This window comes from Oncorhynchus mykiss, unplaced genomic scaffold (assembly GCF_013265735.2).
Source record: "Oncorhynchus mykiss isolate Arlee unplaced genomic scaffold, USDA_OmykA_1.1 un_scaffold_218, whole genome shotgun sequence".
Taxonomy (NCBI): Eukaryota; Metazoa; Chordata; class Actinopteri; order Salmoniformes; family Salmonidae; genus Oncorhynchus; species Oncorhynchus mykiss.
The window spans coordinates 272425-300141 of NW_023493687.1; the positions used below are offsets into that span (position 1 = coordinate 272425).

Below are 27717 nucleotides of genomic sequence, written 5' to 3' on the forward strand. Positions count from 1 at the left end.
CCCGATTAAAACAGTGCATCACATTACATCAAATTCCGTTATCAAATCCTTCACCGTAACACCTAGTCGATTTACATATCCACTACTGCCAGCCTATTTGGATTAAATCTTAAACAATATATCACATCATATCACATTCTGTCCTCCAATTCCTCACCACGACACCCAGTAATTTTATTACCGTTGCGGGACTATTTGAATCAGATTTGAACAATATATTTACACAGATATCACTATGCAAATGCCTTTGGTTATCGGAACAATTTTCATAAATTTAACGGCAATTCATACTCACGCACTCAGTACTTCTGACCATAATTTGGATATTGATTATACTATAATATGCAGAATTAGATTAAACCGGTTCTGCTTACCTTATAATGTCGAGCTCTTTGGTCAGTTTCCTGAGGCGAGTTGAATCCCCGATGGCTCCTGTAGACAGGTCGCCCGTCCTTCTAGAATCTGTCGTCAACTTGTCTTTTCTCTCATCAAATCTATGGACCGAATTCATGGATTTCTACCATCCTCTAGCTACCATTTTGTTCATGAATTAATTATAGGAGAGACAAGAACAAGATGAGACTCTGGACAAGGCGGATACGGTATATTTGAGGCCTTTTAATCTAGCATAGTGATATTTGGCAAACGTGCAGCACGGCTCTCATCGTCCACTCTTAGGGAGGTTTCGGAAAAAGAGAACGTAACACATATTTGGGCAGTACATTTATACATTGAAATGACGTAGGTAGATTCTAGTAGTCCTGGCTCCTGGTTGGTTGTTCGTAGGTGATAGACAGTCCTCTCCAGCCTGTTGTCGGTATCTCATTGGTTCTGGACAGAGTTCTTTGTCTTTGTAGCCCATCCCAAAGGGTTTGGAGCAGTGTATATTCGTGGGTTATCCGTGTGTTTAACAACAGTCCGTGAATGCGTCATTACATGTTTTAATATGTTATTACAACAGTGGCAAGCCTGTTCGAAATTCCAAGCGGATGGTTGTTTGCGAAGTAAGTTGGTGCTTCGGCAGAGAAAATAATCACCTAACGTGGGGCTCGAACCCACGACCCTGAGATTAAGAGTCTCATGCTCTACCGACTGAGCTAGCCAGGTGCCTCAATAGTATTTTTGACTTGGTACGAATATCGTACAGCCCAGTTTCTGTAAAATATGGTGATCAGTGAGTGTTGTTGATGGATCCTGTGGTGCAATCTGTTAGCGTGTTGTACTTAAACAGCAGTATACAGCAATTAGATGACAAGGTTATGAGTTCAAGCCCCTAGGAGCAAGTATTGTTCTTGAAGCCTCTGCCTGTCTATTTCTTGTCCGGAAAATGATAATTTATTCAAGCCATTTAGGAGTACAATTCATTGGTAATAGGTATGTCATTCAGATGACAGGTCAGAGTGCAGGCAGAGATAGAATACAAATTCATAGCCTTCTGTATCACCAACCATGCAGAGTGGCACGCCTGTTCGAAATTCCAAGCGGATGGTTGTTTGCGAAGTAAGTTGGTGCTTCGGCAGAGAAAATAATCACCTAACGTGGGGCTCGAACCCACGACCCTGAGATTAAGAGTCTCATGCTCTACCGACTGAGCTAGCCAGGTACCTGAATAGTATTTTTGACTTGGTACGAATATCGTACAGCCCAGTTTCTGCAAAATATGGTGATCAGTGAGTGTTGTTGATGGATCCTGTGGTGCAATCTGTTAGCGTGTTGTACTTATACAGCAGTATAAAGCAATTAGATGACAAGGTTATGAGTTCAAGCCCCACCAGGAGCAAGTATTCTTCTTGCCTGTCTATTTCTTGTCCGGAAAATGATAATTTATTCAAGCCATTTAGGAGTACAATTCATTGGTAATAGGTATGTCATTCAGATGACAGGTCAGAGTGCAGGCAGAGATAGAATACAAATTCATAGCCTTCTGTATCACCAACCATGCAGAGTGGCAAGCCTGTTCGAAATTCCAAGCGGATGGTTGTTTGCGAAGTAAGTTGGTGCTTCGGCAGAGAAAATAATCACCTAACGTGGGGCTCGAACCCACGACCCTGAGATTAAGAGTCTCATGCTCTACCGACTGAGCTAGCCAGGTGCCTCAATAGTATTTTTGACTTGGTACGAATATCGTACAGCCCAGTTTCTGTAAAATATGGTGATCAGTGAGTGTTGTTGATGGATCCTGTGGTGCAATCTGTTAGCGTGTTGTACTTAAACAGCAGTATACAGCAATTAGATGACAAGGTTATGAGTTCAAGCCCCTAGGAGCAAGTATTGTTCTTGAAGCCTCTGCCTGTCTATTTCTTGTCCGGAAAATGATAATTTATTCAAGCCATTTAGGAGTACAATTCATTGGTAATAGGTATGTCATTCAGATGACAGGTCAGAGTGCAGGCAGAGATAGAATACAAATTCATAGCCTTCTGTATCACCAACCATGCAGAGTGGCAAGCCTGTTCGAAATTCCAAGCGGATGGTTGTTTGCGAAGTAAGTTGGTGCTTCGGCAGAGAAAATAATCACCTAACGTGGGGCTCGAACCCACGACCCTGAGATTAAGAGTCTCATGCTCTACCGACTGAGCTAGCCAGGTGCCTCAATAGTATTTTTGACTTGGTACGAATATCGTACAGCCCAGTTTCTGTAAAATATGGTGATCAGTGAGTGTTGTTGATGGATCCTGTGGTGCAATCTGTTAGCGTGTTGTACTTAAACAGCAGTATACAGCAATTAGATGACAAGGTTATGAGTTCAAGCCCCTAGGAGCAAGTATTGTTCTTGAAGCCTCTGCCTGTCTATTTCTTGTCCGGAAAATGATAATTTATTCAAGCCATTTAGGAGTACAATTCATTGGTAATAGGTATGTCATTCAGATGACAGGTCAGAGTGCAGGCAGAGATAGAATACAAATTCATAGCCTTCTGTATCACCAACCATGCAGAGTGGCAAGCCTGTTCGAAATTCCAAGCGGATGGTTGTTTGCGAAGTAAGTTGGTGCTTCGGCAGAGAAAATAATCACCTAACGTGGGGCTCGAACCCACGACCCTGAGATTAAGAGTCTCATGCTCTACCGACTGAGCTAGCCAGGTACCTGAATAGTATTTTTGACTTGGTACGAATATCGTACAGCCCAGTTTCTGCAAAATATGGTGATCAGTGAGTGTTGTTGATGGATCCTGTGGTGCAATCTGTTAGCGTGTTGTACTTATACAGCAGTATAAAGCAATTAGATGACAAGGTTATGAGTTCAAGCCCCACCAGGAGCAAGTATTCTTCTTGCCTGTCTATTTCTTGTCCGGAAAATGATAATTTATTCAAGCCATTTAGGAGTACAATTCATTGGTAATAGGTATGTCATTCAGATGACAGGTCAGAAAGAAGGCAGAGATAGAATACAAATTCATAGCCTTCTGTATCACCAACTATGCAGGGAGGCAAGCCTGCTCGAAATTCCAAGCGGATGGTTGTTTGCGAAGTGAGTTGGTGCTTCGGCAGAGAAAATAATCACCTAACGTGGGGCTCGAACCCACGACCCTGAGATTAAGAGTCTCATGCTCTACCGACTGAGCTAGCCAGGTGCCTCAATAGTATTTTTGACTTGGTACGAATATCGTACAGCCCAGTTTCTGTAAAATATGGTGATCAGTGAGTGTTGTTGATGGATCCTGTGGTGCAATCTGTTAGCGTGTTGTACTTAAACAGCAGTATACAGCAATTAGATGACAAGGTTATGAGTTCAAGCCCCTAGGAGCAAGTATTGTTCTTGAAGCCTCTGCCTGTCTATTTCTTGTCCGGAAAATGATAATTTATTCAAGCCATTTAGGAGTACAATTCATTGGTAATAGGTATGTCATTCAGATGACAGGTCAGAGTGCAGGCAGAGATAGAATACAAATTCATAGCCTTCTGTATCACCAACCATGCAGAGTGGCAAGCCTGTTCGAAATTCCAAGCGGATGGTTGTTTGCGAAGTAAGTTGGTGCTTCGGCAGAGAAAATAATCACCTAACGTGGGGCTCGAACCCACGACCCTGAGATTAAGAGTCTCATGCTCTACCGACTGAGCTAGCCAGGTACCTGAATAGTATTTTTGACTTGGTACGAATATCGTACAGCCCAGTTTCTGCAAAATATGGTGATCAGTGAGTGTTGTTGATGGATCCTGTGGTGCAATCTGTTAGCGTGTTGTACTTATACAGCAGTATAAAGCAATTAGATGACAAGGTTATGAGTTCAAGCCCCACCAGGAGCAAGTATTCTTCTTGCCTGTCTATTTCTTGTCCGGAAAATGATAATTTATTCAAGCCATTTAGGAGTACAATTCATTGGTAATAGGTATGTCATTCAGATGACAGGTCAGAAAGAAGGCAGAGATAGAATACAAATTCATAGCCTTCTGTATCACCAACTATGCAGGGAGGCAAGCCTGCTCGAAATTCCAAGCGAATGGTTGTTTGCGAAGTGAGTTGGTGCTTCGGCAGAGAAAATAATCACCTAACGTGGGGCTCACGACCCTGAGATTAAGAGTCTCATGCTCTACCGACTGAGCTAGCCAGGTACCTCAATGGTGATCTTGACTTGGTTTGAATATCGTACATCCCAGTTTCTGCAAAATATGGTGATCAGTGAGTGTTGTTGATGGATCCTGTGGTGCAATCTGTTAGCGTGTTGTACTTATACAGCAGTATAAAGCAATTAGATGACAAGGTTATGAGTTCAAGCCCCACCAGGAGCAAGTATTCTTCTTGCCTGTCTATTTCTTGTCCGGAAAATGATAATTTATTCAAGCCATTTAGGAGTACAATTCATTGGTAATAGGTATGTCATTGAGATGACAGGTCAGAGTGCAGGCAGAGATAGAATACAAATTCATCGCCTTCTGTATCACCAACTATGCAGGGAGGCAAGCCTGCTCGAAATTCCAAGCGGATGGTTGTTTGCGAAGTGAGTTGGTGCTTCGGCAGAGAAAATAATCACCTAATGTGGGGCTCGAACCCACGACCCTGAGATTAAGAGTCTCATGCTCTACCGACTGAGCTAGCCAGGTGCCTCAATAGTATTTTTGACTTGGTACGAATATCGTACAGCCCAGTTTCTGTAAAATATGGTGATCAGTGAGTGTTGTTGATGGATCCTGTGGTGCAATCTGTTAGCGTGTTGTACTTAAACAGCAGTATACAGCAATTAGATGACAAGGTTATGAGTTCAAGCCCCTAGGAGCAAGTATTGTTCTTGAAGCCTCTGCCTGTCTATTTCTTGTCCGGAAAATGATAATTTATTCAAGCCATTTAGGAGTACAATTCATTGGTAATAGGTATGTCATTCAGATGACAGGTCAGAGTGCAGGCAGAGATAGAATACAAATTCATAGCCTTCTGTATCACCAACCATGCAGAGTGGCAAGCCTGTTCGAAATTCCAAGCGGATGGTTGTTTGCGAAGTAAGTTGGTGCTTCGGCAGAGAAAATAATCACCTAACGTGGGGCTCGAACCCACGACCCTGAGATTAAGAGTCTCATGCTCTACCGACTGAGCTAGCCAGGTGCCTCAATAGTATTTTTGACTTGGTACGAATATCGTACAGCCCAGTTTCTGCAAAATATGGTGATCAGTGAGTGTTGTTGATGGATCCTGTGGTGCAATCTGTTAGCGTGTTGTACTTATACAGCAGTATAAAGCAATTAGATGACAAGGTTATGAGTTCAAGCCCCACCAGGAGCAAGTATTCTTCTTGCCTGTCTATTTCTTGTCCGGAAAATGATAATTTATTCAAGCCATTTAGGAGTACAATTCATTGGTAATAGGTATGTCATTCAGATGACAGGTCAGAAAGAAGGCAGAGATAGAATACAAATTCATAGCCTTCTGTATCACCAACTATGCAGGGAGGCAAGCCTGCTCGAAATTCCAAGCGGATGGTTGTTTGCGAAGTGAGTTGGTGCTTCGGCAGAGAAAATAATCACCTAACGTGGGGCTCGAACCCACGACCCTGAGATTAAGAGTCTCATGCTCTACCGACTGAGCTAGCCAGGTGCCTCAATAGTATTTTTGACTTGGTACGAATATCGTACAGCCCAGTTTCTGTAAAATATGGTGATCAGTGAGTGTTGTTGATGGATCCTGTGGTGCAATCTGTTAGCGTGTTGTACTTAAACAGCAGTATACAGCAATTAGATGACAAGGTTATGAGTTCAAGCCCCTAGGAGCAAGTATTGTTCTTGAAGCCTCTGCCTGTCTATTTCTTGTCCGGAAAATGATAATTTATTCAAGCCATTTAGGAGTACAATTCATTGGTAATAGGTATGTCATTCAGATGACAGGTCAGAGTGCAGGCAGAGATAGAATACAAATTCATAGCCTTCTGTATCACCAACCATGCAGAGTGGCAAGCCTGTTCGAAATTCCAAGCGGATGGTTGTTTGCGAAGTAAGTTGGTGCTTCGGCAGAGAAAATAATCACCTAACGTGGGGCTCGAACCCACGACCCTGAGATTAAGAGTCTCATGCTCTACCGACTGAGCTAGCCAGGTGCCTCAATAGTATTTTTGACTTGGTACGAATATCGTACAGCCCAGTTTCTGTAAAATATGGTGATCAGTGAGTGTTGTTGATGGATCCTGTGGTGCAATCTGTTAGCGTGTTGTACTTAAACAGCAGTATACAGCAATTAGATGACAAGGTTATGAGTTCAAGCCCCTAGGAGCAAGTATTGTTCTTGAAGCCTCTGCCTGTCTATTTCTTGTCCGGAAAATGATAATTTATTCAAGCCATTTAGGAGTACAATTCATTGGTAATAGGTATGTCATTCAGATGACAGGTCAGAGTGCAGGCAGAGATAGAATACAAATTCATAGCCTTCTGTATCACCAACCATGCAGAGTGGCAAGCCTGTTCGAAATTCCAAGCGGATGGTTGTTTGCGAAGTAAGTTGGTGCTTCGGCAGAGAAAATAATCACCTAACTTGGGGCTCGAACCCACGACCCTGAGATTAAGAGTCTCATGCTCTACCGACTGAGCTAGCCAGGTACCTGAATAGTATTTTTGACTTGGTACGAATATCGTACAGCCCAGTTTCTGCAAAATATGGTGATCAGTGAGTGTTGTTGATGGATCCTGTGGTGCAATCTGTTAGCGTGTTGTACTTATACAGCAGTATAAAGCAATTAGAGGACAAGGTTATGAGTTCAAGCCCCACCAGGAGCAAGTATTCTTCTTGCCTGTCTATTTCTTGTCCGGAAAATGATAATTTATTCAAGCCATTTAGGAGTACAATTCATTGGTAATAGGTATGTCATTCAGATGACAGGTCAGAAAGAAGGCAGAGATAGAATACAAATTCATAGCCTTCTGTATCACCAACTATGCAGGGAGGCAAGCCTGCTCGAAATTCCAAGCGGATGGTTGTTTGCGAAGTGAGTTGGTGCTTCGGCAGAGAAAATAATCACCTAACGTGGGGCTCGAACCCACGACCCTGAGATTAAGAGTCTCATGCTCTACCGACTGAGCTAGCCAGGTGCCTCAATAGTATTTTTGACTTGGTACGAATATCGTACAGCCCAGTTTCTGTAAAATATGGTGATCAGTGAGTGTTGTTGATGGATCCTGTGGTGCAATCTGTTAGCGTGTTGTACTTAAACAGCAGTATACAGCAATTAGATGACAAGGTTATGAGTTCAAGCCCCTAGGAGCAAGTATTGTTCTTGAAGCCTCTGCCTGTCTATTTCTTGTCCGGAAAATGATAATTTATTCAAGCCATTTAGGAGTACAATTCATTGGTAATAGGTATGTCATTGAGATGACAGGTCAGAGTGCAGGCAGAGATAGAATACAAATTCATAGCCTTCTGTATCACCAACCATGCAGAGTGGCAAGCCTGTTCGAAATTCCAAGCGGATGGTTGTTTGCGAAGTAAGTTGGTGCTTCGGCAGAGAAAATAATCACCTAACGTGGGGCTCGAACCCACGACCCTGAGATTAAGAGTCTCATGCTCTACCGACTGAGCTAGCCAGGTGCCTCAATAGTATTTTTGACTTGGTACGAATATCGTACAGCCCAGTTTCTGTAAAATATGGTGATCAGTGAGTGTTGTTGATGGATCCTGTGGTGCAATCTGTTAGCGTGTTGTACTTAAACAGCAGTATACAGCAATTAGATGACAAGGTTATGAGTTCAAGCCCCTAGGAGCAAGTATTGTTCTTGAAGCCTCTGCCTGTCTATTTCTTGTACGGAAAATGATAATTTATTCAAGCCATTTAGGAGTACAATTCATTGGTAATAGGTATGTCATTCAGATGACAGGTCAGAGTGCAGGCAGAGATAGAATACAAATTCATAGCCTTCTGTATCACCAACCATGCAGAGTGGCAAGCCTGTTCGAAATTCCAAGCGGATGGTTGTTTGCGAAGTAAGTTGGTGCTTCGGCAGAGAAAATAATCACCTAACGTGGGGCTCGAACCCACGACCCTGAGATTAAGAGTCTCATGCTCTACCGACTGAGCTAGCCAGGTACCTGAATAGTATTTTTGACTTGGTACGAATATCGTACAGCCCAGTTTCTGCAAAATATGGTGATCAGTGAGTGTTGTTGATGGATCCTGTGGTGCAATCTGTTAGCGTGTTGTACTTATACAGCAGTATAAAGCAATTAGATGACAAGGTTATGAGTTCAAGCCCCACCAGGAGCAAGTATTCTTCTTGCCTGTCTATTTCTTGTCCGGAAAATGATAATTTATTCAAGCCATTTAGGAGTACAATTCATTGGTAATAGGTATGTCATTCAGATGACAGGTCAGAAAGAAGGCAGAGATAGAATACAAATTCATAGCCTTCTGTATCACCAACTATGCAGGGAGGCAAGCCTGCTCGAAATTCCAAGCGGATGGTTGTTTGCGAAGTGAGTTGGTGCTTCGGCAGAGAAAATAATCACCTAACGTGGGGCTCGAACCCACGACCCTGAGATTAAGAGTCTCATGCTCTACCGACTGAGCTAGCCAGGTGCCTCAATAGTATTTTTGACTTGGTACGAATATCGTACAGCCCAGTTTCTGTAAAATATGGTGATCAGTGAGTGTTGTTGATGGATCCTGTGGTGCAATCTGTTAGCGTGTTGTACTTAAACAGCAGTATACAGCAATTAGATGACAAGGTTATGAGTTCAAGCCCCTAGGAGCAAGTATTGTTCTTGAAGCCTCTGCCTGTCTATTTCTTGTCCGGAAAATGATAATTTATTCAAGCCATTTAGGAGTACAATTCATTGGTAATAGGTATGTCATTCAGATGACAGGTCAGAGTGCAGGCAGAGATAGAATACAAATTCATAGCCTTCTGTATCACCAACCATGCAGAGTGGCAAGCCTGTTCGAAATTCCAAGCGGATGGTTGTTTGCGAAGTAAGTTGGTGCTTCGGCAGAGAAAATAATCACCTAACGTGGGGCTCGAACCCACGACCCTGAGATTAAGAGTCTCATGCTCTACCGACTGAGCTAGCCAGGTACCTGAATAGTATTTTTGACTTGGTACGAATATCGTACAGCCCAGTTTCTGCAAAATATGGTGATCAGTGAGTGTTGTTGATGGATCCTGTGGTGCAATCTGTTAGCGTGTTGTACTTATACAGCAGTATAAAGCAATTAGATGACAAGGTTATGAGTTCAAGCCCCACCAGGAGCAAGTATTCTTCTTGCCTGTCTATTTCTTGTCCGGAAAATGATAATTTATTCAAGCCATTTAGGAGTACAATTCATTGGTAATAGGTATGTCATTCAGATGACAGGTCAGAAAGAAGGCAGAGATAGAATACAAATTCATAGCCTTCTGTATCACCAACTATGCAGGGAGGCAAGCCTGCTCGAAATTCCAAGCGAATGGTTGTTTGCGAAGTGAGTTGGTGCTTCGGCAGAGAAAATAATCACCTAACGTGGGGCTCGAACCACGACCCTGAGATTAAGAGTCTCATGCTCTACCGACTGAGCTAGCCAGGTACCTCAATGGTGATCTTGACTTGGTTTGAATATCGTACATCCCAGTTTCTGCAAAATATGGTGATCAGTGAGTGTTGTTGATGGATCCTGTGGTGCAATCTGTTAGCGTGTTGTACTTATACAGCAGTATAAAGCAATTAGATGACAAGGTTATGAGTTCAAGCCCACCAGGAGCAAGTATTCTTCTTGCCTGTCTATTTCTTGTCCGGAAAATGATAATTTATTCAAGCCATTTAGGAGTACAATTCATTGGTAATAGGTATGTCATTGAGATGACAGGTCAGAGTGCAGGCAGAGATAGAATACAAATTCATAGCCTTCTGTATCACCAACTATGCAGGGAGGCAAGCCTGCTCGAAATTCCAAGCGGATGGTTGTTTGCGAAGTGAGTTGGTGCTTCGGCAGAGAAAATAATCACCTAATGTGGGGCTCGAACCCACGACCCTGAGATTAAGAGTCTCATGCTCTACCGACTGAGCTAGCCAGGTGCCTCAATAGTATTTTTGACTTGGTACGAATATCGTACAGCCCAGTTTCTGTAAAATATGGTGATCAGTGAGTGTTGTTGATGGATCCTGTGGTGCAATCTGTTAGCGTGTTGTACTTAAACAGCAGTATACAGCAATTAGATGACAAGGTTATGAGTTCAAGCCCCTAGGAGCAAGTATTGTTCTTGAAGCCTCTGCCTGTCTATTTCTTGTCCGGAAAATGATAATTTATTCAAGCCATTTAGGAGTACAATTCATTGGTAATAGGTATGTCATTCAGATGACAGGTCAGAGTGCAGGCAGAGATAGAATACAAATTCATAGCCTTCTGTATCACCAACCATGCAGAGTGGCAAGCCTGTTCGAAATTCCAAGCGGATGGTTGTTTGCGAAGTAAGTTGGTGCTTCGGCAGAGAAAATAATCACCTAACGTGGGGCTCGAACCCACGACCCTGAGATTAAGAGTCTCATGCTCTACCGACTGAGCTAGCCAGGTGCCTCAATAGTATTTTTGACTTGGTACGAATATCGTACAGCCCAGTTTCTGCAAAATATGGTGATCAGTGAGTGTTGTTGATGGATCCTGTGGTGCAATCTGTTAGCGTGTTGTACTTATACAGCAGTATAAAGCAATTAGATGACAAGGTTATGAGTTCAAGCCCCACCAGGAGCAAGTATTCTTCTTGCCTGTCTATTTCTTGTCCGGAAAATGATAATTTATTCAAGCCATTTAGGAGTACAATTCATTGGTAATAGGTATGTCATTCAGATGACAGGTCAGAAAGAAGGCAGAGATAGAATACAAATTCATAGCCTTCTGTATCACCAACTATGCAGGGAGGCAAGCCTGCTCGAAATTCCAAGCGGATGGTTGTTTGCGAAGTGAGTTGGTGCTTCGGCAGAGAAAATAATCACCTAACGTGGGGCTCGAACCCACGACCCTGAGATTAAGAGTCTCATGCTCTACCGACTGAGCTAGCCAGGTGCCTCAATAGTATTTTTGACTTGGTACGAATATCGTACAGCCCAGTTTCTGTAAAATATGGTGATCAGTGAGTGTTGTTGATGGATCCTGTGGTGCAATCTGTTAGCGTGTTGTACTTAAACAGCAGTATACAGCAATTAGATGACAAGGTTATGAGTTCAAGCCCCTAGGAGCAAGTATTGTTCTTGAAGCCTCTGCCTGTCTATTTCTTGTCCGGAAAATGATAATTTATTCAAGCCATTTAGGAGTACAATTCATTGGTAATAGGTATGTCATTCAGATGACAGGTCAGAGTGCAGGCAGAGATAGAATACAAATTCATAGCCTTCTGTATCACCAACCATGCAGAGTGGCAAGCCTGTTCGAAATTCCAAGCGGATGGTTGTTTGCGAAGTAAGTTGGTGCTTCGGCAGAGAAAATAATCACCTAACGTGGGGCTCGAACCCACGACCCTGAGATTAAGAGTCTCATGCTCTACCGACTGAGCTAGCCAGGTGCCTCAATAGTATTTTTGACTTGGTACGAATATCGTACAGCCCAGTTTCTGTAAAATATGGTGATCAGTGAGTGTTGTTGATGGATCCTGTGGTGCAATCTGTTAGCGTGTTGTACTTAAACAGCAGTATACAGCAATTAGATGACAAGGTTATGAGTTCAAGCCCCTAGGAGCAAGTATTGTTCTTGAAGCCTCTGCCTGTCTATTTCTTGTCCGGAAAATGATAATTTATTCAAGCCATTTAGGAGTACAATTCATTGGTAATAGGTATGTCATTCAGATGACAGGTCAGAGTGCAGGCAGAGATAGAATACAAATTCATAGCCTTCTGTATCACCAACCATGCAGAGTGGCAAGCCTGTTCGAAATTCCAAGCGGATGGTTGTTTGCGAAGTAAGTTGGTGCTTCGGCAGAGAAAATAATCACCTAACTTGGGGCTCGAACCCACGACCCTGAGATTAAGAGTCTCATGCTCTACCGACTGAGCTAGCCAGGTACCTGAATAGTATTTTTGACTTGGTACGAATATCGTACAGCCCAGTTTCTGCAAAATATGGTGATCAGTGAGTGTTGTTGATGGATCCTGTGGTGCAATCTGTTAGCGTGTTGTACTTATACAGCAGTATAAAGCAATTAGAGGACAAGGTTATGAGTTCAAGCCCCACCAGGAGCAAGTATTCTTCTTGCCTGTCTATTTCTTGTCCGGAAAATGATAATTTATTCAAGCCATTTAGGAGTACAATTCATTGGTAATAGGTATGTCATTCAGATGACAGGTCAGAAAGAAGGCAGAGATAGAATACAAATTCATAGCCTTCTGTATCACCAACTATGCAGGGAGGCAAGCCTGCTCGAAATTCCAAGCGGATGGTTGTTTGCGAAGTGAGTTGGTGCTTCGGCAGAGAAAATAATCACCTAACGTGGGGCTCGAACCCACGACCCTGAGATTAAGAGTCTCATGCTCTACCGACTGAGCTAGCCAGGTGCCTCAATAGTATTTTTGACTTGGTACGAATATCGTACAGCCCAGTTTCTGTAAAATATGGTGATCAGTGAGTGTTGTTGATGGATCCTGTGGTGCAATCTGTTAGCGTGTTGTACTTAAACAGCAGTATACAGCAATTAGATGACAAGGTTATGAGTTCAAGCCCCTAGGAGCAAGTATTGTTCTTGAAGCCTCTGCCTGTCTATTTCTTGTCCGGAAAATGATAATTTATTCAAGCCATTTAGGAGTACAATTCATTGGTAATAGGTATGTCATTGAGATGACAGGTCAGAGTGCAGGCAGAGATAGAATACAAATTCATAGCCTTCTGTATCACCAACCATGCAGAGTGGCAAGCCTGTTCGAAATTCCAAGCGGATGGTTGTTTGCGAAGTAAGTTGGTGCTTCGGCAGAGAAAATAATCACCTAACGTGGGGCTCGAACCCACGACCCTGAGATTAAGAGTCTCATGCTCTACCGACTGAGCTAGCCAGGTGCCTCAATAGTATTTTTGACTTGGTACGAATATCGTACAGCCCAGTTTCTGTAAAATATGGTGATCAGTGAGTGTTGTTGATGGATCCTGTGGTGCAATCTGTTAGCGTGTTGTACTTAAACAGCAGTATACAGCAATTAGATGACAAGGTTATGAGTTCAAGCCCCTAGGAGCAAGTATTGTTCTTGAAGCCTCTGCCTGTCTATTTCTTGTCCGGAAAATGATAATTTATTCAAGCCATTTAGGAGTACAATTCATTGGTAATAGGTATGTCATTCAGATGACAGGTCAGAGTGCAGGCAGAGATAGAATACAAATTCATAGCCTTCTGTATCACCAACCATGCAGAGTGGCAAGCCTGTTCGAAATTCCAAGCGGATGGTTGTTTGCGAAGTAAGTTGGTGCTTCGGCAGAGAAAATAATCACCTAACGTGGGGCTCGAACCCACGACCCTGAGATTAAGAGTCTCATGCTCTACCGACTGAGCTAGCCAGGTACCTGAATAGTATTTTTGACTTGGTACGAATATCGTACAGCCCAGTTTCTGCAAAATATGGTGATCAGTGAGTGTTGTTGATGGATCCTGTGGTGCAATCTGTTAGCGTGTTGTACTTATACAGCAGTATAAAGCAATTAGATGACAAGGTTATGAGTTCAAGCCCCACCAGGAGCAAGTATTCTTCTTGCCTGTCTATTTCTTGTCCGGAAAATGATAATTTATTCAAGCCATTTAGGAGTACAATTCATTGGTAATAGGTATGTCATTCAGATGACAGGTCAGAGTGCAGGCAGAGATAGAATACAAATTCATAGCCTTCTGTATCACCAACCATGCAGAGTGGCAAGCCTGTTCGAAATTCCAAGCGGATGGTTGTTTGCGAAGTAAGTTGGTGCTTCGGCAGAGAAAATACTCACCTAACTTGGGGCTCGAACCCACGACCCTGAGATTAAGAGTCTCATGCTCTACCGACTGAGCTAGCCAGGTACCTGAATAGTATTTTTGACTTGGTACGAATATCGTACAGCCCAGTTTCTGCAAAATATGGTGATCAGTGAGTGTTGTTGATGGATCCTGTGGTGCAATCTGTTAGCGTGTTGTACTTATACAGCAGTATAAAGCAATTAGATGACAAGGTTATGAGTTCAAGCCCCACCAGGAGCAAGTATTCTTCTTGCCTGTCTATTTCTTGTCCGGAAAATGATAATTTATTCAAGCCATTTAGGAGTACAATTCATTGGTAATAGGAATGTCATTCAGATGACAGGTCAGAAAGAAGGCAGAGATAGAATACAAATTCATAGCCTTCTGTATCACCAACTATGCAGGGAGGCAAGCCTGCTCGAAATTCCAAGCGGATGGTTGTTTGCGAAGTGAGTTGGTGCTTCGGCAGAGAAAATAATCACCTAACGTGGGGCTCGAACCCACGACCCTGAGATTAAGAGTCTCATGCTCTACCGACTGAGCTAGCCAGGTACCTCAATGGTGATCTTGACTTGGTTACGAATATCGTACATCCCAGTTTCTGCAAAATATGGTGATCAGTGAGTGTTGTTGATGGATCCTGTGGTGCAATCTGTTAGCGTGTTGTACTTAAACAGCAGTATACAGCAATTAGATGACAAGGTTATGAGTTCAAGCCCCTAGGAGCAAGTATTGTTCTTGAAGCCTCTGCCTGTCTATTTCTTGTCCGGAAAATGATAATTTATTCAAGCCATTTAGGAGTACAATTCATTGGTAATAGGTATGTCATTGAGATGACAGGTCAGAGTGCAGGCAGAGATAGAATACAAATTCATAGCCTTCTGTATCACCAACCATGCAGAGTGGCAAGCCTGTTCGAAATTCCAAGCGGATGGTTGTTTGCGAAGTAAGTTGGTGCTTCGGCAGAGAAAATAATCACCTAACGTGGGGCTCGAACCCACGACCCTGAGATTAAGAGTCTCATGCTCTACCGACTGAGCTAGCCAGGTGCCTCAATAGTATTTTTGACTTGGTACGAATATCGTACAGCCCAGTTTCTGTAAAATATGGTGATCAGTGAGTGTTGTTGATGGATCCTGTGGTGCAATCTGTTAGCGTGTTGTACTTAAACAGCAGTATACAGCAATTAGATGACAAGGTTATGAGTTCAAGCCCCTAGGAGCAAGTATTGTTCTTGAAGCCTCTGCCTGTCTATTTCTTGTCCGGAAAATGATAATTTATTCAAGCCATTTAGGAGTACAATTCATTGGTAATAGGTATGTCATTCAGATGACAGGTCAGAGTGCAGGCAGAGATAGAATACAAATTCATAGCCTTCTGTATCACCAACCATGCAGAGTGGCAAGCCTGTTCGAAATTCCAAGCGGATGGTTGTTTGCGAAGTAAGTTGGTGCTTCGGCAGAGAAAATAATCACCTAACGTGGGGCTCGAACCCACGACCCTGAGATTAAGAGTCTCATGCTCTACCGACTGAGCTAGCCAGGTACCTGAATAGTATTTTTGACTTGGTACGAATATCGTACAGCCCAGTTTCTGCAAAATATGGTGATCAGTGAGTGTTGTTGATGGATCCTGTGGTGCAATCTGTTAGCGTGTTGTACTTATACAGCAGTATAAAGCAATTAGATGACAAGGTTATGAGTTCAAGCCCCACCAGGAGCAAGTATTCTTCTTGCCTGTCTATTTCTTGTCCGGAAAATGATAATTTATTCAAGCCATTTAGGAGTACAATTCATTGGTAATAGGTATGTCATTCAGATGACAGGTCAGAGTGCAGGCAGAGATAGAATACAAATTCATAGCCTTCTGTATCACCAACCATGCAGAGTGGCAAGCCTGTTCGAAATTCCAAGCGGATGGTTGTTTGCGAAGTAAGTTGGTGCTTCGGCAGAGAAAATAATCACCTAACTTGGGGCTCGAACCCACGACCCTGAGATTAAGAGTCTCATGCTCTACCGACTGAGCTAGCCAGGTACCTGAATAGTATTTTTGACTTGGTACGAATATCGTACAGCCCAGTTTCTGCAAAATATGGTGATCAGTGAGTGTTGTTGATGGATCCTGTGGTGCAATCTGTTAGCGTGTTGTACTTATACAGCAGTATAAAGCAATTAGATGACAAGGTTATGAGTTCAAGCCCCACCAGGAGCAAGTATTCTTCTTGCCTGTCTATTTCTTGTCCGGAAAATGATAATTTATTCAAGCCATTTAGGAGTACAATTCATTGGTAATAGGTATGTCATTCAGATGACAGGTCAGAAAGAAGGCAGAGATAGAATACAAATTCATAGCCTTCTGTATCACCAACTATGCAGGGAGGCAAGCCTGCTCGAAATTCCAAGCGGATGGTTGTTTGCGAAGTGAGTTGGTGCTTCGGCAGAGAAAATAATCACCTAACGTGGGGCTCGAACCCACGACCCTGAGATTAAGAGTCTCATGCTCTACCGACTGAGCTAGCCAGGTGCCTCAATAGTATTTTTGACTTGGTACGAATATCGTACAGCCCAGTTTCTGTAAAATATGGTGATCAGTGAGTGTTGTTGATGGATCCTGTGGTGCAATCTGTTAGCGTGTTGTACTTAAACAGCAGTATACAGCAATTAGATGACAAGGTTATGAGTTCAAGCCCCTAGGAGCAAGTATTGTTCTTGAAGCCTCTGCCTGTCTATTTCTTGTCCGGAAAATGATAATTTATTCAAGCCATTTAGGAGTACAATTCATTGGTAATAGGTATGTCATTGAGATGACAGGTCAGAGTGCAGGCAGAGATAGAATACAAATTCATAGCCTTCTGTATCACCAACCATGCAGAGTGGCAAGCCTGTTCGAAATTCCAAGCGGATGGTTGTTTGCGAAGTAAGTTGGTGCTTCGGCAGAGAAAATAATCACCTAACGTGGGGCTCGAACCCACGACCCTGAGATTAAGAGTCTCATGCTCTACCGACTGAGCTAGCCAGGTGCCTCAATAGTATTTTTGACTTGGTACGAATATCGTACAGCCCAGTTTCTGTAAAATATGGTGATCAGTGAGTGTTGTTGATGGATCCTGTGGTGCAATCTGTTAGCGTGTTGTACTTAAACAGCAGTATACAGCAATTAGATGACAAGGTTATGAGTTCAAGCCCCTAGGAGCAAGTATTGTTCTTGAAGCCTCTGCCTGTCTATTTCTTGTCCGGAAAATGATAATTTATTCAAGCCATTTAGGAGTACAATTCATTGGTAATAGGTATGTCATTGAGATGACAGGTCAGAGTGCAGGCAGAGATAGAATACAAATTCATAGCCTTCTGTATCACCAACCATGCAGAGTGGCAAGCCTGTTCGAAATTCCAAGCGGATGGTTGTTTGCGAAGTAAGTTGGTGCTTCGGCAGAGAAAATAATCACCTAACGTGGGGCTCGAACCCACGACCCTGAGATTAAGAGTCTCATGCTCTACCGACTGAGCTAGCCAGGTGCCTCAATAGTATTTTTGACTTGGTACGAATATCGTACAGCCCAGTTTCTGTAAAATATGGTGATCAGTGAGTGTTGTTGATGGATCCTGTGGTGCAATCTGTTAGCGTGTTGTACTTAAACAGCAGTATACAGCAATTAGATGACAAGGTTATGAGTTCAAGCCCCTAGGAGCAAGTATTGTTCTTGAAGCCTCTGCCTGTCTATTTCTTGTCCGGAAAATGATAATTTATTCAAGCCATTTAGGAGTACAATTCATTGGTAATAGGTATGTCATTCAGATGACAGGTCAGAGTGCAGGCAGAGATAGAATACAAATTCATAGCCTTCTGTATCACCAACCATGCAGAGTGGCAAGCCTGTTCGAAATTCCAAGCGGATGGTTGTTTGCGAAGTAAGTTGGTGCTTCGGCAGAGAAAATAATCACCTAACGTGGGGCTCGAACCCACGACCCTGAGATTAAGAGTCTCATGCTCTACCGACTGAGCTAGCCAGGTACCTGAATAGTATTTTTGACTTGGTACGAATATCGTACAGCCCAGTTTCTGCAAAATATGGTGATCAGTGAGTGTTGTTGATGGATCCTGTGGTGCAATCTGTTAGCGTGTTGTACTTATACAGCAGTATAAAGCAATTAGATGACAAGGTTATGAGTTCAAGCCCCACCAGGAGCAAGTATTCTTCTTGCCTGTCTATTTCTTGTCCGGAAAATGATAATTTATTCAAGCCATTTAGGAGTACAATTCATTGGTAATAGGTATGTCATTCAGATGACAGGTCAGAAAGAAGGCAGAGATAGAATACAAATTCATAGCCTTCTGTATCACCAACTATGCAGGGAGGCAAGCCTGCTCGAAATTCCAAGCGAATGGTTGTTTGCGAAGTGAGTTGGTGCTTCGGCAGAGAAAATAATCACCCAACGTGGGGCTCGAACCCACGACCCTGAGATTAAGAGTCTCATGCTCTACCGACTGAGCTAGCCAGGTACTTCAATGGTGATCTTGACTTGGTTTGAATATCGTACATCCCAGTTTCTGCAAAATATGGTGATCAGTGAGTGTTGTTGATGGATCCTGTGGTGCAATCTGTTAGCGTGTTGTACTTAAACAGCAGTATACAGCAATTAGATGACAAGGTTATGAGTTCAAGCCCCTAGGAGCAAGTATTGTTCTTGAAGCCTCTGCCTGTCTATTTCTTGTCCGGAAAATGATAATTTATTCAAGCCATTTAGGAGTACAATTCATTGGTAATAGGTATGTCATTGAGATGACAGGTCAGAGTGCAGGCAGAGATAGAATACAAATTCATAGCCTTCTGTATCACCAACTATGCAGGGAGGCAAGCCTGCTCGAAATTCCAAGCGGATGGTTGTTTGCGAAGTGAGTTGGTGCTTCGGCAGAGAAAATAATCACCTAACGTGGGGCTCGAACCCACGACCCTGAGATTAAGAGTCTCATGCTCTACCGACTGAGCTAGCCAGGTGCCTCAATAGTATTTTTGACTTGGTACGAATATCGTACAGCCCAGTTTCTGTAAAATATGGTGATCAGTGAGTGTTGTTGATGGATCCTGTGGTGCAATCTGTTAGCGTGTTGTACTTAAACAGCAGTATACAGCAATTAGATGACAAGGTTATGAGTTCAAGCCCCTAGGAGCAAGTATTGTTCTTGAAGCCTCTGCCTGTCTATTTCTTGTCCGGAAAATGATCATTTATTCAAGCCATTTAGGAGTACAATTCATTGGTAATAGGTATGTCATTCAGATGACAGGTCAGAGTGCAGGCAGAGATAGAATACAAATTCATAGCCTTCTGTATCACCAACCATGCAGAGTGGCAAGCCTGTTCGAAATTCCAAGCGGATGGTTGTTTGCGAAGTAAGTTGGTGCTTCGGCAGAGAAAATAATCACCTAACGTGGGGCTCGAACCCACGACCCTGAGATTAAGAGTCTCATGCTCTACCGACTGAGCTAGCCAGGTACCTGAATAGTATTTTTGACTTGGTACGAATATCGTACAGCCCAGTTTCTGCAAAATATGGTGATCAGTGAGTGTTGTTGATGGATCCTGTGGTGCAATCTGTTAGCGTGTTGTACTTATACAGCAGTATAAAGCAATTAGATGACAAGGTTATGAGTTCAAGCCCCACCAGGAGCAAGTATTCTTCTTGCCTGTCTATTTCTTGTCCGGAAAATGATAATTTATTCAAGCCATTTAGGAGTACAATTCATTGGTAATAGGTATGTCATTCAGATGACAGGTCAGAGTGCAGGCAGAGATAGAATACAAATTCATAGCCTTCTGTATCACCAACCATGCAGAGTGGCAAGCCTGTTCGAAATTCCAAGCGGATGGTTGTTTGCGAAGTGAGTTGGTGCTTCGGCAGAGAAAATAATCACCTAACGTGGGGCTCGAACCCACGACCCTGAGATTAAGAGTCTCATGCTCTACCGACTGAGCTAGCCAGGTGCCTCAATAGTATTTTTGACTTGGTACGAATATCGTACAGCCCAGTTTCTGTAAAATATGGTGATCAGTGAGTGTTGTTGATGGATCCTGTGGTGCAATCTGTTAGCGTGTTGTACTTAAACAGCAGTATACAGCAATTAGATGACAAGGTTATGAGTTCAAGCCCCTAGGAGCAAGTATTGTTCTTGAAGCCTCTGCCTGTCTATTTCTTGTCCGGAAAATGATAATTTATTCAAGCCATTTAGGAGTACAATTCATTGGTAATAGGTATGTCATTCAGATGACAGGTCAGAGTGCAGGCAGAGATAGAATACAAATTCATAGCCTTCTGTATCACCAACCATGCAGAGTGGCAAGCCTGTTCGAAATTCCAAGCGGATGGTTGTTTGCGAAGTAAGTTGGTGCTTCGGCAGAGAAAATAATCACCTAACTTGGGGCTCGAACCCACGACCCTGAGATTAAGAGTCACATGCTCTACCGACTGAGCTAGCCAGGTACCTGAATAATATTTTTGACTTGGTACGAATATCGTACAGCCCAGTTTCTGCAAAATATGGTGATCAGTGAGTGTTGTTGATGGATCCTGTGGTGCAATCTGTTAGCGTGTTGTACTTATACAGCAGTATAAAGCAATTAGATGACAAGGTTATGAGTTCAAGCCCCACCAGGAGCAAGTATTCTTCTTGCCTGTCTATTTCTTGTCCGGAAAATGATAATTTATTCAAGCCATTTAGGAGTACAATTCATTGGTAATAGGTATGTCATTCAGATGACAGGTCAGAAAGAAGGCAGAGATAGAATACAAATTCATAGCCTTCTGTATCACCAACTATGCAGGGAGGCAAGCCTGCTCGAAATTCCAAGCGGATGGTTGTTTGCGAAGTGAGTTGGTGCTTCGGCAGAGAAAATAATCACCTAACGTGGGGCTCGAACCCACGACCCTGAGATTAAGAGTCTCATGCTCTACCGACTGAGCTAGCCAGGTGCCTCAATAGTATTTTTGACTTGGTACGAATATCGTACAGCCCAGTTTCTGTAAAATATGGTGATCAGTGAGTGTTGTTGATGGATCCTGTGGTGCAATCTGTTAGCGTGTTGTACTTAAACAGCAGTATACAGCAATTAGATGACAAGGTTATGAGTTCAAGCCCCTAGGAGCAAGTATTGTTCTTGAAGCCTCTGCCTGTCTATTTCTTGTCCGGAAAATGATAATTTATTCAAGCCATTTAGGAGTACAATTCATTGGTAATAGGTATGTCATTGAGATGACAGGTCAGAGTGCAGGCAGAGATAGAATACAAATTCATAGCCTTCTGTATCACCAACCATGCAGAGTGGCAAGCCTGTTCGAAATTCCAAGCGGATGGTTGTTTGCGAAGTAAGTTGGTGCTTCGGCAGAGAAAATAATCACCTAACGTGGGGCTCGAACCCACAACCCTGAGATTAAGAGTCTCATGCTCTACCGACTGAGCTAGCCAGGTGCCTCAATAGTATTTTTGACTTGGTACGAATATCGTACAGCCCAGTTTCTGTAAAATATGGTGATCAGTGAGTGTTGTTGATGGATCCTGTGGTGCAATCTGTTAGCGTGTTGTACTTAAACAGCAGTATACAGCAATTAGATGACAAGGTTATGAGTTCAAGCCCCTAGGAGCAAGTATTGTTCTTGAAGCCTCTGCCTGTCTATTTCTTGTCCGGAAAATGATAATTTATTCAAGCCATTTAGGAGTACAATTCATTGGTAATAGGTATGTCATTCAGATGACAGGTCAGAGTGCAGGCAGAGATAGAATACAAATTCATAGCCTTCTGTATCACCAACCATGCAGAGTGGCAAGCCTGTTCGAAATTCCAAGCGGATGGTTGTTTGCGAAGTAAGTTGGTGCTTCGGCAGAGAAAATAATCACCTAACGTGGGGCTCGAACCCACGACCCTGAGATTAAGAGTCTCATGCTCTACCGACTGAGCTAGCCAGGTACCTGAATAGTATTTTTGACTTGGTACGAATATCGTACAGCCCAGTTTCTGCAAAATATGGTGATCAGTGAGTGTTGTTGATGGATCCTGTGGTGCAATCTGTTAGCGTGTTGTACTTATACAGCAGTATAAAGCAATTAGATGACAAGGTTATGAGTTCAAGCCCCACCAGGAGCAAGTATTCTTCTTGCCTGTCTATTTCTTGTCCGGAAAATGATAATTTATTCAAGCCATTTAGGAGTACAATTCATTGGTAATAGGTATGTCATTCAGATGACAGGTCAGAAAGAAGGCAGAGATAGAATACAAATTCATAGCCTTCTGTATCACCAACTATGCAGGGAGGCAAGCCTGCTCGAAATTCCAAGCGAATGGTTGTTTGCGAAGTGAGTTGGTGCTTCGGCAGAGAAAATAATCACCCAACGTGGGGCTCGAACCCACGACCCTGAGATTAAGAGTCTCATGCTCTACCGACTGAGCTAGCCAGGTACTTCAATGGTGATCTTGACTTGGTTTGAATATCGTACATCCCAGTTTCTGCAAAATATGGTGATCAGTGAGAGTGTTGTTGATGGATCCTGTGGTGCAATCTGTTAGCGTGTTGTACTTAAACAGCAGTATACAGCAATTAGATGACAAGGTTATGAGTTCAAGCCCCTAGGAGCAAGTATTGTTCTTGAAGCCTCTGCCTGTCTATTTCTTGTCCGGAAAATGATAATTTATTCAAGCCATTTAGGAGTACAATTCATTGGTAATAGGTATGTCATTGAGATGACAGGTCAGAGTGCAGGCAGAGATAGAATACAAATTCATAGCCTTCTGTATCACCAACTATGCAGGGAGGCAAGCCTGCTCGAAATTCCAAGCGGATGGTTGTTTGCGAAGTGAGTTGGTGCTTCGGCAGAGAAAATAATCACCTAACGTGGGGCTCGAACCCACGACCCTGAGATTAAGAGTCTCATGCTCTACCGACTGAGCTAGCCAGGTACCTGAATAGTATTTTTGACTTGGTACGAATATCGTACAGCCCAGTTTCTGCAAAATATGGTGATCAGTGAGTGTTGTTGATGGATCCTGTGGTGCAATCTGTTAGCGTGTTGTACTTATACAGCAGTATAAAGCAATTAGATGACAAGGTTATGAGTTCAAGCCCCACCAGGAGCAAGTATTCTTCTTGCCTGTCTATTTCTTGTCCGGAAAATGATAATTTATTCAAGCCATTTAGGAGTACAATTCATTGGTAATAGGTATGTCATTCAGATGACAGGTCAGAAAGAAGGCAGAGATAGAATACAAATTCATAGCCTTCTGTATCACCAACTATGCAGGGAGGCAAGCCTGCTCGAAATTCCAAGCGGATGGTTGTTTGCGAAGTGAGTTGGTGCTTCGGCAGAGAAAATAATCACCTAACGTGGGGCTCGAACCCACGACCCTGAGATTAAGAGTCTCATGCTCTACCGACTGAGCTAGCCAGGTGCCTCAATAGTATTTTTGACTTGGTACGAATATCGTACAGCCCAGTTTCTGTAAAATATGGTGATCAGTGAGTGTTGTTGATGGATCCTGTGGTGCAATCTGTTAGCGTGTTGTACTTAAACAGCAGTATACAGCAATTAGATGACAAGGTTATGAGTTCAAGCCCCTAGGAGCAAGTATTGTTCTTGAAGCCTCTGCCTGTCTATTTCTTGTCCGGAAAATGATAATTTATTCAAGCCATTTAGGAGTACAATTCATTGGTAATAGGTATGTCATTCAGATGACAGGTCAGAAAGAAGGCAGAGATAGAATACAAATTCATAGCCTTCTGTATCACCAACTATGCAGGGAGGCAAGCCTGCTCGAAATTCCAAGCGAATGGTTGTTTGCGAAGTGAGTTGGTGCTTCGGCAGAGAAAATAATCACCCAACGTGGGGCTCGAACCCACGACCCTGAGATTAAGAGTCTCATGCTCTACCGACTGAGCTAGCCAGGTACTTCGATGGTGATCTTGACTTGGTTTGAATATCGTACATCCCAGTTTCTGCAAAATATGGTGATCAGTGAGAGTGTTGTTGATGGATCCTGTGGTGCAATCTGTTAGCATGTTGTACTTATACAGCAGTATACAGCAATTAGATGACAAGGTTATGAGTTCAAGCCCCACCAGGAGCAAGTATTGTTCTTGAAGCCTCTGCCTGTCTATTTCTGGTCCGGAAAATGATAATTTATTCAAGCCATTTAGGAGTACAATTCATTGGTAATAGGTATGTCATTGAGATGACAGGTCAGAGTGCAGGCAGAGATAGAATACAAATTCATAGCCTTCTGTATCACCAACTATGCAGAGTGGCAAGCCTGCTCGAAATTCCAAGCGGATGGTTGTTTGCGAAGTGAGTTGGTGCTTCGGCAGAGAAAATAATCACCTAACGTGGGGCTCACGACCCTGAGATTAAGAGTCTCATGCTCTACCGACTGAGCTAGCCAGGTACCTCAATGGTGATCTTGACTTGGTTTGAATATCGTACATCCCAGTTTCTGCAAAATATGGTGATCAGTGCGTGTTGTTGATGGATCCTGTGGTGCAATCTGTTAGCGTGTTGTACTTATACAGCAGTATAAAGCAATTAGATGACAAGGTTATGAGTTCAAGCCCCACCAGGAGCATGTATTCTTCTTGCCTGTCTATTTCTTGTCCGGAAAATGATAATTTATTCAAGCCATTTAGGAGTACAATTCATTGGTAATAGGTATGTCATTCAGATGACAGGTCAGAGTGCAGGCAGAGATAGAATACAAATTCATAGCCTTCTGTATCACCAACTATGCAGGGAGGCAAGCCTGCTCGAAATTCCAAGCGGATGGTTGTTTGCGAAGTGAGTTGGTGCTTCGGCAGAGAAAATAATCACCTAACGTGGGGCTCGAACCCACGACCCTGAGATTAAGAGTCTCATGCTCTACCGACTGAGCTAGCCAGGTGCCTCAATAGTATTTTTGACTTGGTACGAATATCGTACAGCCCAGTTTCTGCAAAATATGGTGATCAGTGAGTGTTGTTGATGGATCCTGTGGTGCAATCTGTTAGCGTGTTGTACTTAAACAGCAATATACAGCAATTAGATGACAAGGTTATGAGTTCAAGCCCCACTAGGAGCAAGTATTGTTCTTGAAGCCTCTGCCTGTCTATTTCTTGTCCGGAAAATGATAATTTATTCAAGCCATTTAGGAGTACAATTCATTGGTAATAGGTATGTCATTGAGATGACAGGTCAGAGTGCAGGCAGAGATAGAATACAAATTCATAGCCTTCTGTATCACCAACTATGCAGAGTGGCAAGCCTGCTCGAAATTCCAAGCGGATGGTTGTTTGCGAAGTGAGTTGGTGCTTCGGCAGAGAAAATAATCACCTAACGTGGGGCTCACGACCCTGAGATTAAGAGTCTCATGCTCTACCGACTGAGCTAGCCAGGTACCTCAATGGTGATCTTGACTTGGTTTGAATATCGTACATCCCAGTTTCTGCAAAATATGGTGATCAGTGAGTGTTGTTGATGGATCCTGTGGTGCAATCTGTTAGCGTGTTGTACTTATACAGCAGTATAAAGCAATTAGATGACAAGGTTATGAGTTCAAGCCCCACCAGGAGCAAGTATTCTTCTTGCCTGTCTATTTCTTGTCCGGAAAATGATAATTTATTCAAGCCATTTAGGAGTACAATTCATTGGTAATAGGTATGTCATTCAGATGACAGGTCAGAGTGCAGGCAGAGATAGAATACAAATTCATAGCCTTCTGTATCACCAACTATGCAGGGTGCTCGAAATTCCAAGCGGATGGTTGTTTGCGAAGTGAGTTGGTGCTTCGGCAGAGAAAATAATCACCCAACGTGGGGCTCGAACCCACGACCCTGAGATTAAGAGTCTCATGCTCTACCGACTGAGCTAGCCAGGTACCTCAATGCTGATCTTGACTTGGTTTGAATATCGTACATCCCAGTTTCTGCAAAATATGGTGATCAGTGAGAGTGTTGTTGATGGATCCTGTGGTGCAATCTGTTAGCATGTTGTACTTATACAGCAGTATACAGCAATTAGATGACAAGGTTATGAGTTCAAGCCCCACCAGGAGCAAGTATTGTTCTTGAAGCCTCTGCCTGTCTATTTCATGTCCGGAAAATGTTAATTTATTCAAGCCATTTAGGAGTACAATTCATTGGTAATAGGTATGTCATTGAGATGACAGGTCAGAGTGCAGGCAGAGATATAATACAAATTCATAGCCTTCTGTATCACCAACTATGCAGGGTGGCAAGCCTGCTCGAAATTCCAAGCGGATGGTTGTTTGCGAAGTGAGTTGGTGCTTCGGCAGAGAAAATAATCACCTAACGTGGGGCTCGAACCCACGACCCTGAGATTAAGAGTCTCATGCTCTACCGACTGAGCTAGCCAGGTACTTCAATGGTGATCTTGACTTGGTTTGAATATCGTACATCCCAGTTTCTGCAAAATATGGTGATCAGTGAGAGTGTTGTTGATGGATCCTGTGGTGCAATCTGTTAGCATGTTGTACTTATACAGCAGTATACAGCAATTAGATGACAAGGTTATGAGTTCAAGCCCCACCAGGAGCAAGTATTGTTCTTGAAGCCTCTGCCTGTCTATTTCTGGTCCGGAAAATGATAATTTATTCAAGCCATTTAGGAGTACAATTCATTGGTAATAGGTATGTCATTGAGATGACAGGTCAGAGTGCAGGCAGAGATAGAATACAAATTCATAGCCTTCTGTATCACCAACTATGCAGAGTGGCAAGCCTGCTCGAAATTCCAAGCGGATGGTTGTTTGCGAAGTGAGTTGGTGCTTCGGCAGAGAAAATAATCACCTAACGTGGGGCTCACGACCCTGAGATTAAGAGTCTCATGCTCTACCGACTGAGCTAGCCAGGTACCTCAATGGTGATCTTGACTTGGTTTGAATATCGTACATCCCAGTTTCTGCAAAATATGGTGATCAGTGAGTGTTGTTGATGGATCCTGTGGTGCAATCTGTTAGCGTGTTGTACTTATACAGCAGTATAAAGCAATTAGATGACAAGGTTATGAGTTCAAGCCCCACCAGGAGCAAGTATTCTTCTTGCCTGTCTATTTCTTGTCCGGAAAATGATAATTTATTCAAGCCATTTAGGAGTACAATTCATTGGTAATAGGTATGTCATTCAGATGACAGGTCAGAGTGCAGGCAGAGATAGAATACAAATTCATAGCCTTCTGTATCACCAACTATGCAGGGAGGCAAGCCTGCTCGAAATTCCAAGCGGATGGTTGTTTGCGAAGTGAGTTGGTGCTTCGGCAGAGAAAATAATCACCTAACGTGGGGCTCGAACCCACGACCCTGAGATTAAGAGTCTCATGCTCTACCGACTGAGCTAGCCAGGTGCCTC

The 27717-nt window shown here is 43.1% G+C and overlaps 50 non-coding genes across 50 annotated transcripts; all 50 read right to left on the reverse strand.

The window, feature by feature from the left end:
* Positions 1–1034: 1034 nt before the first annotated feature.
* trnak-cuu lies at positions 1035–1107 on the reverse strand. Its single transcript has one exon. It is a non-coding gene; the product is annotated as a tRNA-Lys (tRNA).
* A 423-nt stretch (positions 1108–1530) lies between these two features.
* Positions 1531–1603, reverse strand: trnak-cuu. Its single transcript has one exon. It is a non-coding gene; the product is annotated as a tRNA-Lys (tRNA).
* Positions 1604–2019: 416 nt separating this feature from the next.
* On the reverse strand, positions 2020–2092 carry trnak-cuu. Its single transcript has one exon. It is a non-coding gene; the product is annotated as a tRNA-Lys (tRNA).
* Positions 2093–2515: 423 nt separating this feature from the next.
* Positions 2516–2588, reverse strand: trnak-cuu. Its single transcript has one exon. It is a non-coding gene; the product is annotated as a tRNA-Lys (tRNA).
* Positions 2589–3011: 423 nt separating this feature from the next.
* Positions 3012–3084, reverse strand: trnak-cuu. The gene has a single exon. It is a non-coding gene; the product is annotated as a tRNA-Lys (tRNA).
* A 416-nt stretch (positions 3085–3500) lies between these two features.
* Positions 3501–3573, reverse strand: trnak-cuu. Its single transcript has one exon. It is a non-coding gene; the product is annotated as a tRNA-Lys (tRNA).
* A 423-nt stretch (positions 3574–3996) lies between these two features.
* trnak-cuu lies at positions 3997–4069 on the reverse strand. Its single transcript has one exon. It is a non-coding gene; the product is annotated as a tRNA-Lys (tRNA).
* Positions 4070–4968: 899 nt separating this feature from the next.
* Positions 4969–5041, reverse strand: trnak-cuu. Its single transcript has one exon. It is a non-coding gene; the product is annotated as a tRNA-Lys (tRNA).
* A 423-nt stretch (positions 5042–5464) lies between these two features.
* trnak-cuu lies at positions 5465–5537 on the reverse strand. Its single transcript has one exon. It is a non-coding gene; the product is annotated as a tRNA-Lys (tRNA).
* Positions 5538–5953: 416 nt separating this feature from the next.
* Positions 5954–6026, reverse strand: trnak-cuu. Its single transcript has one exon. It is a non-coding gene; the product is annotated as a tRNA-Lys (tRNA).
* Positions 6027–6449: 423 nt separating this feature from the next.
* Positions 6450–6522, reverse strand: trnak-cuu. Its single transcript has one exon. It is a non-coding gene; the product is annotated as a tRNA-Lys (tRNA).
* A 423-nt stretch (positions 6523–6945) lies between these two features.
* On the reverse strand, positions 6946–7018 carry trnak-cuu. Its single transcript has one exon. It is a non-coding gene; the product is annotated as a tRNA-Lys (tRNA).
* A 416-nt stretch (positions 7019–7434) lies between these two features.
* Positions 7435–7507, reverse strand: trnak-cuu. Its single transcript has one exon. It is a non-coding gene; the product is annotated as a tRNA-Lys (tRNA).
* Positions 7508–7930: 423 nt separating this feature from the next.
* trnak-cuu lies at positions 7931–8003 on the reverse strand. Its single transcript has one exon. It is a non-coding gene; the product is annotated as a tRNA-Lys (tRNA).
* A 423-nt stretch (positions 8004–8426) lies between these two features.
* Positions 8427–8499, reverse strand: trnak-cuu. Its single transcript has one exon. It is a non-coding gene; the product is annotated as a tRNA-Lys (tRNA).
* Positions 8500–8915: 416 nt separating this feature from the next.
* trnak-cuu lies at positions 8916–8988 on the reverse strand. Its single transcript has one exon. It is a non-coding gene; the product is annotated as a tRNA-Lys (tRNA).
* Positions 8989–9411: 423 nt separating this feature from the next.
* Positions 9412–9484, reverse strand: trnak-cuu. The gene has a single exon. It is a non-coding gene; the product is annotated as a tRNA-Lys (tRNA).
* Positions 9485–10387: 903 nt separating this feature from the next.
* Positions 10388–10460, reverse strand: trnak-cuu. The gene has a single exon. It is a non-coding gene; the product is annotated as a tRNA-Lys (tRNA).
* Positions 10461–10883: 423 nt separating this feature from the next.
* On the reverse strand, positions 10884–10956 carry trnak-cuu. Its single transcript has one exon. It is a non-coding gene; the product is annotated as a tRNA-Lys (tRNA).
* A 416-nt stretch (positions 10957–11372) lies between these two features.
* Positions 11373–11445, reverse strand: trnak-cuu. The gene has a single exon. It is a non-coding gene; the product is annotated as a tRNA-Lys (tRNA).
* A 423-nt stretch (positions 11446–11868) lies between these two features.
* Positions 11869–11941, reverse strand: trnak-cuu. Its single transcript has one exon. It is a non-coding gene; the product is annotated as a tRNA-Lys (tRNA).
* Positions 11942–12364: 423 nt separating this feature from the next.
* Positions 12365–12437, reverse strand: trnak-cuu. Its single transcript has one exon. It is a non-coding gene; the product is annotated as a tRNA-Lys (tRNA).
* A 416-nt stretch (positions 12438–12853) lies between these two features.
* trnak-cuu lies at positions 12854–12926 on the reverse strand. The gene has a single exon. It is a non-coding gene; the product is annotated as a tRNA-Lys (tRNA).
* Positions 12927–13349: 423 nt separating this feature from the next.
* trnak-cuu lies at positions 13350–13422 on the reverse strand. The gene has a single exon. It is a non-coding gene; the product is annotated as a tRNA-Lys (tRNA).
* Positions 13423–13845: 423 nt separating this feature from the next.
* On the reverse strand, positions 13846–13918 carry trnak-cuu. Its single transcript has one exon. It is a non-coding gene; the product is annotated as a tRNA-Lys (tRNA).
* A 416-nt stretch (positions 13919–14334) lies between these two features.
* trnak-cuu lies at positions 14335–14407 on the reverse strand. Its single transcript has one exon. It is a non-coding gene; the product is annotated as a tRNA-Lys (tRNA).
* A 416-nt stretch (positions 14408–14823) lies between these two features.
* On the reverse strand, positions 14824–14896 carry trnak-cuu. Its single transcript has one exon. It is a non-coding gene; the product is annotated as a tRNA-Lys (tRNA).
* Positions 14897–15320: 424 nt separating this feature from the next.
* Positions 15321–15393, reverse strand: trnak-cuu. Its single transcript has one exon. It is a non-coding gene; the product is annotated as a tRNA-Lys (tRNA).
* A 423-nt stretch (positions 15394–15816) lies between these two features.
* On the reverse strand, positions 15817–15889 carry trnak-cuu. The gene has a single exon. It is a non-coding gene; the product is annotated as a tRNA-Lys (tRNA).
* A 416-nt stretch (positions 15890–16305) lies between these two features.
* Positions 16306–16378, reverse strand: trnak-cuu. The gene has a single exon. It is a non-coding gene; the product is annotated as a tRNA-Lys (tRNA).
* A 416-nt stretch (positions 16379–16794) lies between these two features.
* Positions 16795–16867, reverse strand: trnak-cuu. The gene has a single exon. It is a non-coding gene; the product is annotated as a tRNA-Lys (tRNA).
* Positions 16868–17290: 423 nt separating this feature from the next.
* Positions 17291–17363, reverse strand: trnak-cuu. The gene has a single exon. It is a non-coding gene; the product is annotated as a tRNA-Lys (tRNA).
* A 423-nt stretch (positions 17364–17786) lies between these two features.
* On the reverse strand, positions 17787–17859 carry trnak-cuu. The gene has a single exon. It is a non-coding gene; the product is annotated as a tRNA-Lys (tRNA).
* A 423-nt stretch (positions 17860–18282) lies between these two features.
* Positions 18283–18355, reverse strand: trnak-cuu. Its single transcript has one exon. It is a non-coding gene; the product is annotated as a tRNA-Lys (tRNA).
* A 416-nt stretch (positions 18356–18771) lies between these two features.
* On the reverse strand, positions 18772–18844 carry trnak-cuu. Its single transcript has one exon. It is a non-coding gene; the product is annotated as a tRNA-Lys (tRNA).
* Positions 18845–19267: 423 nt separating this feature from the next.
* On the reverse strand, positions 19268–19340 carry trnak-cuu. Its single transcript has one exon. It is a non-coding gene; the product is annotated as a tRNA-Lys (tRNA).
* Positions 19341–19763: 423 nt separating this feature from the next.
* Positions 19764–19836, reverse strand: trnak-cuu. Its single transcript has one exon. It is a non-coding gene; the product is annotated as a tRNA-Lys (tRNA).
* A 416-nt stretch (positions 19837–20252) lies between these two features.
* On the reverse strand, positions 20253–20325 carry trnak-cuu. Its single transcript has one exon. It is a non-coding gene; the product is annotated as a tRNA-Lys (tRNA).
* A 423-nt stretch (positions 20326–20748) lies between these two features.
* Positions 20749–20821, reverse strand: trnak-cuu. The gene has a single exon. It is a non-coding gene; the product is annotated as a tRNA-Lys (tRNA).
* A 416-nt stretch (positions 20822–21237) lies between these two features.
* trnak-cuu lies at positions 21238–21310 on the reverse strand. The gene has a single exon. It is a non-coding gene; the product is annotated as a tRNA-Lys (tRNA).
* A 423-nt stretch (positions 21311–21733) lies between these two features.
* Positions 21734–21806, reverse strand: trnak-cuu. Its single transcript has one exon. It is a non-coding gene; the product is annotated as a tRNA-Lys (tRNA).
* Positions 21807–22229: 423 nt separating this feature from the next.
* Positions 22230–22302, reverse strand: trnak-cuu. Its single transcript has one exon. It is a non-coding gene; the product is annotated as a tRNA-Lys (tRNA).
* Positions 22303–22718: 416 nt separating this feature from the next.
* On the reverse strand, positions 22719–22791 carry trnak-cuu. Its single transcript has one exon. It is a non-coding gene; the product is annotated as a tRNA-Lys (tRNA).
* Positions 22792–23216: 425 nt separating this feature from the next.
* On the reverse strand, positions 23217–23289 carry trnak-cuu. Its single transcript has one exon. It is a non-coding gene; the product is annotated as a tRNA-Lys (tRNA).
* A 416-nt stretch (positions 23290–23705) lies between these two features.
* Positions 23706–23778, reverse strand: trnak-cuu. The gene has a single exon. It is a non-coding gene; the product is annotated as a tRNA-Lys (tRNA).
* A 423-nt stretch (positions 23779–24201) lies between these two features.
* Positions 24202–24274, reverse strand: trnak-cuu. Its single transcript has one exon. It is a non-coding gene; the product is annotated as a tRNA-Lys (tRNA).
* Positions 24275–25184: 910 nt separating this feature from the next.
* On the reverse strand, positions 25185–25257 carry trnak-cuu. The gene has a single exon. It is a non-coding gene; the product is annotated as a tRNA-Lys (tRNA).
* An 899-nt stretch (positions 25258–26156) lies between these two features.
* trnak-cuu lies at positions 26157–26229 on the reverse strand. The gene has a single exon. It is a non-coding gene; the product is annotated as a tRNA-Lys (tRNA).
* Positions 26230–26656: 427 nt separating this feature from the next.
* Positions 26657–26729, reverse strand: trnak-cuu. The gene has a single exon. It is a non-coding gene; the product is annotated as a tRNA-Lys (tRNA).
* A 910-nt stretch (positions 26730–27639) lies between these two features.
* trnak-cuu lies at positions 27640–27712 on the reverse strand. The gene has a single exon. It is a non-coding gene; the product is annotated as a tRNA-Lys (tRNA).
* Positions 27713–27717: the final 5 nt, after the last annotated feature.